The sequence below is a fragment of the Trichechus manatus genome, unplaced genomic scaffold (genome assembly GCF_000243295.1).
Source record: "Trichechus manatus latirostris isolate Lorelei unplaced genomic scaffold, TriManLat1.0 scaffold00275, whole genome shotgun sequence".
Lineage (NCBI taxonomy): Eukaryota > Metazoa > Chordata > Mammalia > Sirenia > Trichechidae > Trichechus > Trichechus manatus.
The window spans coordinates 1,317,824-1,329,522 of record NW_004444211.1 but is presented as its reverse complement, the minus strand read 5'-3'; positions in this window follow the sequence as shown (position 1 = coordinate 1,329,522).

The following is an 11,699-nucleotide window of genomic DNA, read 5'->3' as shown; positions in this document are numbered from 1 at the left end:
CTGAACTCTAGCTTTATTTATATTTTTATGTAATTTTTCTACAAATTTTCAAATCTGTGGTTTGTTTAAAGCCTTTTGTTAGTATATTTATTGTATATATTCGGTTAGTATTTTATATTTATAACTGAAAGTTTATGTACTAAAATAGTACATTTTAAACCATATTTTAAATGCAAGTAATATTTAGCTATATCACTTCTATTGATTTGCATGTATTAACTTATTATGCTTGTAAAAATACAGATTTGCATATAAAGGTCTATTGTATGAGAGCAGAAAAACTTGATGTTTATTTAAGCTATTTAAATTCTATCACAGACCTAACCTGATTTTATTTTCAGACCTGTCATTTACTCAACTTTATTATTGAGAGCCATCATGGATTTAACGGTTAACAAAAAATGAGCAACAAAAAATAACTTGTGATTTCTTAATTGCATAAAACTGTTAGAGTCTAATTTGGTCATAATCTTTAATTGGGACATTTTTTCATAAAAATAAAACTTCTCTGGTTTAATTTCATACTTCTTAGCTTTTGTTTTAAATGGACTGATTGGGTTAGCTAATATCTATGCTTTAGGTATGATGCTAAACCCAATGAAATCACAAGAAATTAACATTGTTCAGTTTTAATGAACAATTCTATCATCATAAACATGAATGATTACATTTATAAAATTTATGTATACCAGCTAATAAAATAACATACATTGGTCTTGTTACTTTTAGCTATAAAATAACCTATACACAACCTTTCCTTATTAGCACAGATAGGGCTTTCTTACTATGTGGTATATCTCAAAACACGTTACTCAGTTTTTGCTTTAAATGGCTCAGTTCTATTTTCCTGAATTAAAGAACAATTTTTTTTTTTTTTTGGCTCTGAAAAGCTCCTACTGATTGTGTAATTATCTAAGAAGGCTTCAGTGATATTTCGCATCAGTGGTACCACATACAATTAATTACATGTCAAGTTATTATACTGGAGCTAACTAATTTTCTATATCACTTAATCAGGCTCATTATATCACTGCTCATTAATTTCTAAAAATAATAGCATGATTTCAAATGATATTTCATACTTGGGCACTAATATGTTAGATCATGTTCAAAAGATAATCATCATTTTTGCAAACGTTATTTTACTGTTTTAATTCTTATACCTGATCTGCAAAACATACTCCATATGCATTCTGTTGAAATGTGTATTCCTGTTGATGATGTTATTTTCCCACTAGCATTTAGGGGAAGACTTAACATCACAATAAAATTAAATAACATGAGTGATGACAATCATTTATTGAGACAAACCCTGCTTAGATTAGTTCCTGAAGGTCACAAAATGGTAAAGACACATTAGCAATTAAACTTTTTGATTTTGTGCTCTTACCTCCAAAGCTTGAGAGCGTACTATGCAAACCATAAAAAGCCAAGTTTACTAAAATTAAAAATAAGATGCAAATTTTATGATAAAACCATATGCTAACTTTTGGATTTATTTCAGGATTTTCAAAGTTTGTTTTTTTTTCCTTCACATATGCATGGCATTATTATGTATTCCTTTAAAAATATCTCACACAGTTATTCCTAAGAGAAAGAAATGTCATTGCTTTGTTGGCTATCATCACTTCATATTTTAAATGTCTAATACACTTCAAGAATTCTAACATTTTTCATTCGCTTGATTGTTGCCTTATCCTTCACCACAGTACAAAGAAAGCAACATAGATTTTTCATGACAAAATCTTGGATTAACTCAAATACTTTCTTCATGTTTTAATTTTAATTTTTTTTATTTATTTGTATGTGCTCTAGCAACAGTTTGCCTTTCTATTAGAATATCAAGTTGCCTTCAATTATAGCATTGAATCTGGTTGAGTATGCAGGAGGAATTCCTGACTACAAAAGAACAATCCACTCTGAATCAGTAAGTTGTCAGCTTTGCCGTATACTATGAGGATTCTTCTAGACTATCTATAAATGTCTCTCAAATTAAGTTATTAATTTGCATATGCACTTATTTGTTTAAGAAAGGGTATGATGGCCTCCAGTGGCCCAGAAAAAAATCAATGCTTACATGTTCAAAGCAATAACAATAAAAATACTTTTTGAATAAAAATAAATTTTTTATGGAGCTGATGTACATGCTGTTTATAGTACATTTTGATTTTTTAAATAATTACTCTCAAAACATTTAAACATATTAACACTTGATAAAGTTGCACTTAATTGTCATATATATTCATAATTATTGATGGAATATTGCAAATTTAAGAATTTTAAGAGATTTATTCACATTTTAAGAAATTTATTGAAAGATAGCCTTAATTGTGAACAATGGTAATAATATACGACTTTTAGAATGGTTTAGATTTACAAAAAATTGTGAAGATAGTTTTCATTTCTCTTGGACACAGCCTCTTTTATTATTAACATTAAACTAGTTGCTGTCGAGTTGATCCTGACCCATGTGTGTCAGAGGAGAACTGTGCTTCATAGGGTTTTCAATGGCTGAATTTTCAGAAGTTAGAAGTAGGTTGTTAGTCCTTTCTTTGAGGCACCTCTGGGGAGACTCAAACCACCAACTTTTTGGTTAGCAGTCAAGTGCTGCAACCATTTGCACCACCCAGGGATACCATTATTAACATTAATATTGTTAATATTACCATGGCACCTTTGTTACAATAAATGAACTAATATCAATACATTATTGTTTACTAAAGTTCATATTTTATTCAGATTTTCTTACTTTTTAGCTAATCTAGTATGTCTTTTCCAGGAACTCATCCAGGACACCCCATTAAATTTAGTTGTCATGTCGCCTTAGGCGTCTCTTGGCTATGATAGCTTCTCAGACTTTCCTTGTTTTTGATGACCTTGACAGTTTTGAGGAGTGTTGGTCAGGTGTTTTGTAGAAAGTACCTCAATTTGGTTTTGTCTCATGTTTTTCTCATGATTAAACTGGTTACAGTTTTTTGGAAGGAAGATTACAGAAGTGAAGAGCCATTTTCATCATATCTTATCAAGAGTACGTACTATCAACATGACTTACCACTGTTGAAGTTAACCTTGATCACCTGGCTGAGGTAGTGTTTGTCAGAGTTCTCCCCTGTAAAGTTACTCATCACCCGCTCCTTTCCATACTGTATTCTTTGGAAGAAAGTCACTATGCACAGCCCAGACTTAAAGAATAGGAAGTATGCTCCTATTCCTTGATGACAGAGTACCTGCATAAATTCTTTGTAATTCTTCTGCACAGGACATTAGTCTCTTGTCATTTAATTATATCAGTAAAAACTTATGGATATTTATTTTAAACTTTTGATTATAATCCAATATGATTTTTAGTTTTTTTGTTTGTTTGTTTGTTTGTTTTTGCTCATATTCTTCCAGCTTTGGCCTTTTGGAACTAGTTCAGCTGGCTCCTGTTTGACATAACCTTTGACATAACCCATCTTTGTCCATGTGTATGTTAACATTTTCTTACTTTTTTGTTATTAACTCATTTTATTATATTTTGTTGTTGTAGAAAATACATACAGCAGAATATATACCAAGTCAACAATTTCTATACCTACAATTCAGTGACACTGGCTACATTCTTCAAGTTGTGCGAACATTTTCACCTTCTTTTGCCAAATTCTTCCGCCTTCATTAACTTAAACTCATTACCCTCTAAATTTCCTGTCTAACCTTTCAGTATGCTGTTGTTAATTCGATCCCAAATAGACAGCTCTTTAAAAGAACACGATGCTCAAGGTAGACACTCTTCACAAATACGTGAAAATATTGTTTGGTTTAAGGAAGACATCAGGGGATATTTTTGGTTTAAGGTTTAAAACTTATCTCAGGGCATTGGTTTCAAGGGTTCATCCAGCCTCCTGGCTCTGTAAATTGTGGATGCAATGAAAATGTGAAACTTTATTCCACATTTCCCCCCTTTTGATGAGGATTCTGCTATAGACTGTTGATCAAAACATTGATTAATTGTAGCCAGTCACCATCCAGTTCTTCTGGTCTTATGGCAAAGGAGGCAGTTGTTCATGGAGGCAATTAAGCACTCATTCCATTTCCTCCTCCTATTCCTGATTCTCCTTCTTTTTCTGTTACTCCAGGCGAATAGAGGCTAATTAGTGTATCTTGGATGGTTCCTTGCAAGCTTTTAAGACCACAGGAACTATGCTACTATCTAGGAGGTAGAATAGAAGCACTAAACATGATATTAGGCAATTAACTGGGGCATCCCATAAAATGACCCTACACCTCCAAACCAAGAAACCTAATCCTGTGAGGTGTTTGGTTTTACATAAGCAGCCTCAGCAGCCTATTTTTTCAAATGTTTCCTCCGAGCTGGTGCTTCAGCTGCATGTTTAGAAGACCACTTCAATATCTTTTAGGCCAGCAGCTTCTGGATGATGTGGTACATAATATAACTAGGGAAATCCAAGATCATGAGCCCACTCCTACACCTTCTTCACTGCAAAGTAGGTTTCCTGGTAAAGTTCCCTGTTATGCTGTGCTGGATTCCTTGCCTGTGGATCAAGCATTTCCTGAGACTCTGAATAGTAGTACTGGCTGAGGCTTTACAGACATAGAGGGCAAGCCTATATTCAGAGTAGGTATCTATCTCTGTAAAGATGAGCTACTAGCCCTTCTAGGGTAGAAAGTGTCTGCTATAGTTAACTGTTTTTTTCCTGGAAGAATAATGTTATATTGAATGGGAAGTGCTCATTTCCGATGTTAACAGGTTGAACTTTCAGAGGCAGTAGTAGTTTGCCTGGCCTTGGTAAGTAAGAAGACCATCATTTTTAACCCATAAACAGTCTTCATCTCTGCCATCCTGGTGTATACTGTTCATGCGCTACCATGCTAGTTATGTGGTGGCCAATGACAATGCCTGGCTAATGAGAGCTTCCAGGGACATTTTTTCTACTTAGATTTTCAGCACTTCTTCCTTGGTGGATGATTCTGATGGGCTATAATGTGTGATACTAAAATTTTCGTACTTTATGCCCACTCCCATATATCTATCCACATGCCGCAACCCCAGATCTCCTTGACTCACATCTTCTAGTCCATTTCTTTTCAGGTCTATGACAAGGCAAGTAGGCCCTTGAACTCTGTAATGGATTATGTATATATTTTCATCTTGAACCACATTTTCTTCCTCATAAAGTGTATTAACAAGTGCACTACTCACAGATAAGCCATTAGGAAGATTCTCTTTATCCTCCGAATTCCAGGGCCACCCTTGAATGTAGCTATAATGCAGCCACTATCCATTTTCAGCTTGTACTCATTTCCTGAGATGATCCACATATAAACTACGTTCAGGCTTTCCTTCCTCATTCAATTTATTTGTCAAGGACACCCTTTCTCCCCTGTAATACAGCCATATGTGCAAGATAAATATGGGATATTAGTACAACTGTGGTGGGGTCTGTGACTAGTGAAATGGAGTTCTGGACCACTGGTTCATCCAGCTTCTTTTTCCCACTAGTCCAGGTTGGGCTAAGTCCAGAATGTTCCTGCTATGCCTATCTGAATTTATGACTTGGTAGGTATGTTTAACTCATCATATTCTGGGAAGTTTCAGATACTTGCTCACTTAATTTCCCATAATCTTGTATTACAAGTCTACCAAAGTCCATAATACACCATTAATTTTTTTCTCAAACGGAGTATAATACTCTGCCACAGATAGCATGGCTTTTCTCCATAACACAAGGGGGCTGCATTGTGACTCACCCACTGGAGCTTGCTGCAGGCTCCATACTGCAACTTTCTCCTCTACTGCCACCTCCAATACAATACGATATGGTGGATCATATGGATGATTATATGGCACCTTAGACTTGCCGCAGGGCCTTTTCTTGCTTCAGACCCCATTCAAAACTGGTAGCCTTCCATCTCACCAGATGCATAGGCCAGAACAATATTCCGATATGTGGAAAGTTCTGCATTCATAACCCATAGAAGTCTATGAGACAAAGTGCTTCTTTCTTTGTGGTGCAATGCAAGATGTAGCACATAGTACTTGTCTTTTACCTTGAAAGAGATATTCTAGCACATTCCTGACCACTGGACCCTTAACAACTTCACTGATAGCAGGTCTTTTTTTTTTTTTTAATTTGCAAAGATTTTGTTGGGGAGAATGCCTGTGTGAGAGCCACCAGTAACACTGCAAAGCAAGTCTGACTCTGAGAAAAGGAGAGAGAGATTGAAGTTGCAGTGGATGTGTCCTAGATCACTGTGCAGACTAAGAAAGATTCAGTGAAGGCACTGGAATGTTTCAAGCCAAAGTCAGCCGTCAGAAGATACTTATGTGTTCTAATCATAGGTCTACCTTTGTCTCTGAACGTTGCCTGAAAATTACAAGCGTTAATAAGACTGCTGGGATGACAACTGTACTATCTAATCTGATTGGGTAGTACACACAAAAAACTTTCATAGTGTTGTCAATTGAAAGCTATTATTATTACTTATAGAAGTTAAATCACATACAAGAGATATATTACTTAGAGAAAGCAAACAGTAAACAACAGGAACAAATTTGAGATGAACCAGTCCCCACCACCCCTGTAAGTATTCCATTTAGCATTGTAGGGGAGGAACCCACTCATGTGTAAAAGGAAACTCACTCACCCTTCCCAAATTACCGATACCCATTTTTGTGTCACCGGGCGCCATGAACTAGGTTTCAGCAGGTGTCCCCTCAGCAGATGTGTCGTTAGGTCGAGTGCAGCACAGCTGCGTACATTCTCTATCTCTCTCTGTCTTTCTATGTGAGTTTTCATGGCCACATCCGGCCCCTTGGGCTTGCTGGTCTAGTTCTCAGCCAGAAGCTTTGGGACAACCCTGGGCCTCTGCCAGGGTTAGGCCTGCATTATGACTATATTCAAAGTAAAACCGTTTTATGAGCAATCCCTGTATGGTGTATGCCTAAGTCACTGTTCTGTTGCTAACCTCCTGCTTGTAGGTGCCCAGCTCTGCTAGCAGCCTCCCTGCAGGAGGTGCCCATCTTTGCTCCATGGGCTGGATCTTCCCACCGCAGCTGCCTTCTGGTCTCGTGGTTCCGGACACTTACACTTCTGCCACTGTTTCTTTGCCACGCAGCTCTGCTGCACTTGCCGCCATTTCTGTCGGTCTTTAATGTTACCAGCTCAGCCCAGACCCGTATTACAGCTCTTCAAGGAGGTTCTCGGCAAAGGGCTCCATGTCCAAAGAACTTGCTCCCTCCTGAACACCCTCCCTTCCTGGCTCTCTTTGATCAGGAAGATCTGAGCCTCCACCTTGAAAGGTTTCTATCAGTCACTGGGCCTTGGTAAAGTTTACACTGGTTAGGGCTACCCAGCCGCCAATCCTGGTTAATGTCAACTATTGGGTGGGTTTCCTCAGCCAATCCTTGGAAAGTTAGATCATACACTGACCAATCCCTCGCCAGCCACTTACATGGATAGAAAACCGACCAATCCCTTAGAAGATTGCAGCCCGATCAATCATTTTTGGAAGAATTACAAACCCATGGCCGAAAAGGCCACATAAAAAGAACGCACCACATTCTCTCTGCCGTACTCATTATTTGACTGGGACATAGTCTCGGTGCAAATGTTTTGATGGATTTCGGAGGACAGCAATTGAGACTCTTGGTCAACTACACTCCTTGTAATTGGAGGTTTGAGAGGTGCATTCTCATGGATACCACAACATAGTTCTGGCATTAGCAAGTATGTGTCTATTAGGAAAATGTACTTGACATGGTCTATGATGTCGAACAGAAATAACATTAAATCCTCCTTCCACCAATTTTAGCAATATGACCATAAGATAGATAATTTGCATCTCTGAGAGATTCCTTCAGCTAAATAAATGGGTATAATAACATTGCACTACATGAGAAATAAACAAATAATGTCTATTAAGTACCTTGCTGAGAGTAGGCACACAGATGAATGTTATGTTGTATTAGCTTTAAGATTTCTCTGTTTGTAGAGTAAGGCTAAATATTATGATCAATTGTGAATCTGAATGTGGCCCAGATATTTAATAAAATAACACTGTGGAAACCACACAAATAGATGTGTCTTAGTCACCTAGTGCTACTCTAACAGGAATACCACAAGTGGATGGTTTTAACAAAGCGAAGTTTATTTCCTCACAGTAAAGTAGGCTAAAAGTCCAAATTCAGGGCGTCAGCTCTAGGGGAAGGCTTTCTCTCTCCGTCGGCTCTGGAGGAAGGTCCTTGTCGTCATCAGTCTTCCCCTAGACTAGGAGCATCTCTGCGCAGGAACCTCAGGTCCAAAGGACACGCTCTGCTCCTTCTTTCTTGGTGGTATGAGGTCCCCAACTCTCTGCTTGCTTCCCTCTCCTTTTATCTCTTGAAAGATAAAAGGTGGTGCAGGCCACACCCCAGGGAAACTCCTTTTACATTGGATCAGAGATGTGACCTGGGTAAGGGTGGGGTCACAATCCCACCCTCATCCTCTTTAACATAAAATTACAATCACAAAATGGAGGCCAACCACACAATTCTGGGAATCATGGCCCAGCCAAATTGATACACACAGTTTTGGGGGGACATAATTCAAACCAAGACAAGATTAAAAAAATTAAAGGGTTTTAATTGCTACAATTAGACAGACAGCTCTCAGATACAGATACATGTTTTCATCTTTGTCTATGTATGGGGAGAATTTATTGATGATAAAGAATTCCGGGTACACGGAGAGATATAGAATAAAGAGCTGAATGACTCAGGGGACAAACGATAGAATCAACAGTCAAGTGTCAAGGCATTTTTAAATCTGCTCATATATCAAAGTAAGAACAAAATTAAAGGGGGAAAAAGCATTCTTACATGCAACAAATACCAAACTTATTTATCAATGAAATCTGAATTAAAATAAGCTCTCATAGATATATATGTGTGTGTGTGTGTGTATATATATATATATACATATTTCTTACTTTAACCCTCTCTAGATTTTATTTTCCAGTTAATTGTGAATTTTGAAGTTTACAGTACATGAATTATAATTCAGTATATAAAATAACATGGGAAATACATCTTCTACATTTACTTGTAAAACATACAGTTCTAGATCAATCTGGGCTTAAATGGAAAGAAAAGAGACTAGCTTCATTCATTACACATAAATTCAGATAAATTCAGATAAATTCATTACACAGTTAAAATAAAGAAAAAATTACATGAAATAATAATTGCATTGTCCAAGTACCAAAAGTGAAAGAGGCATTTATTAAGAGAATTAATTCTTTGTAAGGAAAAAAACACTTTTTTTTGAATAGCAGGCTGTTAATGGTAACAAGTATGAATGGTTTAATATGAAACATGTAAGCATTCTGAATTGAATATTTTGTAGCCTGCAGTGATTTGGTCAGTATAATTTTCAAATAATTTACCATTTAATACTGATACTTCTACTAAAACAACAGGTGTTGGGAAAATTCCTCTGCTTTAGCTACATACATGTTGGATTTTCAAAGCTAATATTAATTAACTTATAAAAAGCTGAATCAGAGGTAATTGTATTCATCCAGTTGTTTATTAAATCCCCTTTAATTTATCTTGACTTTAGTAAGCCCTTATTGTATGCAATAAAGTGTTTAACTACTATCGCTGCTGGCACAGATATTTTATAAACAATGGAAAAGCTGAGATGATAAAGTTAAAAGGAAAAAGTGGAAAATGTGCTGCATTTTCAACAACAACAACAAAAAAATCCTGGATTAAATTTTACCTTTTACCCTGTTTTGGGGCAATAATGTGCTATGTCAGCTTTCGAATCCATTCATATCATGAGCTTTTGTCATATTTGGGTTATATTTGAATAGTTTTATAATGTCTTATTTTTCTGTTGTTATTTTTCATCAAAACAAAAAAGTGTTAGGTCTCACAGGAAGCTTTTTATAAATATCTGGATCTTGATCATTAAATATTTAACTTTTTATGTATTGGTTTTTTGGGTTATTCATTTTATAAGTAAAATTTAAAGAAATATATTCCTTTTCATTGTACACATACTGTATCCTATTTCAAAGGATATTGTATTGCATATAAAAGATAATAAATTTTGAGGAGTGGCTGTTGCTATTAATGGATTCTACTGTTTTATTCCCCAGAATCTTTAACACAAGTAGGTTGTAATGACTTTTCCGAAGACTGACTTCTCTTGTGGGGAAAGGAAAATTAAAAAAAAAAAGAAAGGATGAAAACTATGTCCTAGGAATAATGTAAGACTCAAACATATATGAGAAAAAAAAAAAAAAATCAGACTGCCAGGAATCTTTCAAAATGTTTCAGGAAGGACATATATTTAGTTTTTAACTGTATTTTGGGGAGTGAGGGGGTTAAGTTGGGTGAGAAGAGAAATTAGAAAGCTGGAGTTTTCACATAGTATGTACGCATCCAATCAATCCCATTAAAAGGACAAAACTAGAGATAAACTAGAGAGTTTTGTGCTTCTATGTTAAGTTTAACAGACAAAAGAAATTACAAACACTTTGCAGATCAAGGTTGTTATTCTTTAGAATAGAATTGAAGAACTTTGCCATACCTGAAAAGCCAGGGCTCCATTTTCACTGAGTCATCAGAATTATTAGAGATCAGTTGTCCTTAATCAAATATTCAGCTTGAAAAACAACACTAGAGAAGCCAAGATGGTGGTTTAAACAGACACACCTTGCTGTCCCTCTTCAGAAAAGACCTGAGAAACCAAGTGAAATAGATACAAATGACAGTCCTGGAACCCTGAACATCAAATGGAAGGATAGAGAATTAGACTGAACACAAATTGGAAGAAGAAAATTGAAAACAGCAAACAAGGAGATATATGAAATGGAGGGGCCCTGCCAGCTGACCTGCCACAGGAAGGCCATCTAAGACAAAGGCAACAACGGTCCTGGGTGTGGAGCACAGGAAGGCAACTTCACAGAATTCCCAACAGGAGACAGAGAAACTGTGTTGACATACCTGGAGTGATGCAAGGTGAGCAGGACATGAACTGGATCTAGGGAAGAAGTGTGCAGGAGGAAACGCAAGAGCTCTGGGGATTTCAGAGTCCACGAAGCAGGAAGAGAGCCGGGACACAGAGACAGAACAGCTCACCAGGGGCAGTCCCTGACCATTGGTGTGGGTGGTACAAATGGAATGAATGACAGATCTGCAGAGTGTTAGTGGGATCTCCCCACCTGACCAGACCACAGGCAGCCCCGAATGCTCACTGTAGCCAATGGGAAGCCCTCAGACACCCTCATTCAGTCACTTGAGGAGCGCACTCCTCCTCCTCCCCCTCTCCTGGTGATTAGAGTCATAAACGTCTCCATTCCTGCAGTCACCAACTGCTGGGGAGACAGTCTGAGCTCCCCTTTACCTCTCACCCAGCCCCATCCACCGTCCTCCTCTTACCCACTGTCTTAGTTATCTAGTGCTGCTATAATAGAAATACCACAAGAGGATGGTTTTAACAAAGAGAAATTTATTTTCTCACAGTCTGGTAGGCTAGAAGTCCAAATTCAGGGCATCAGCTCCAGGGGAAGACTTTCTTCCTCTGTCAGCTCTGGAGGAAGGTCCTCTTGTTCATCAGTCTTCCCCCAGACTAGGAGCTTCTTTAAGCAGGACCTTGGGTCCAAAGAACACGCTCTGCTCTTGGCACTGCTTTCTTGGTGGTATGAGGTTC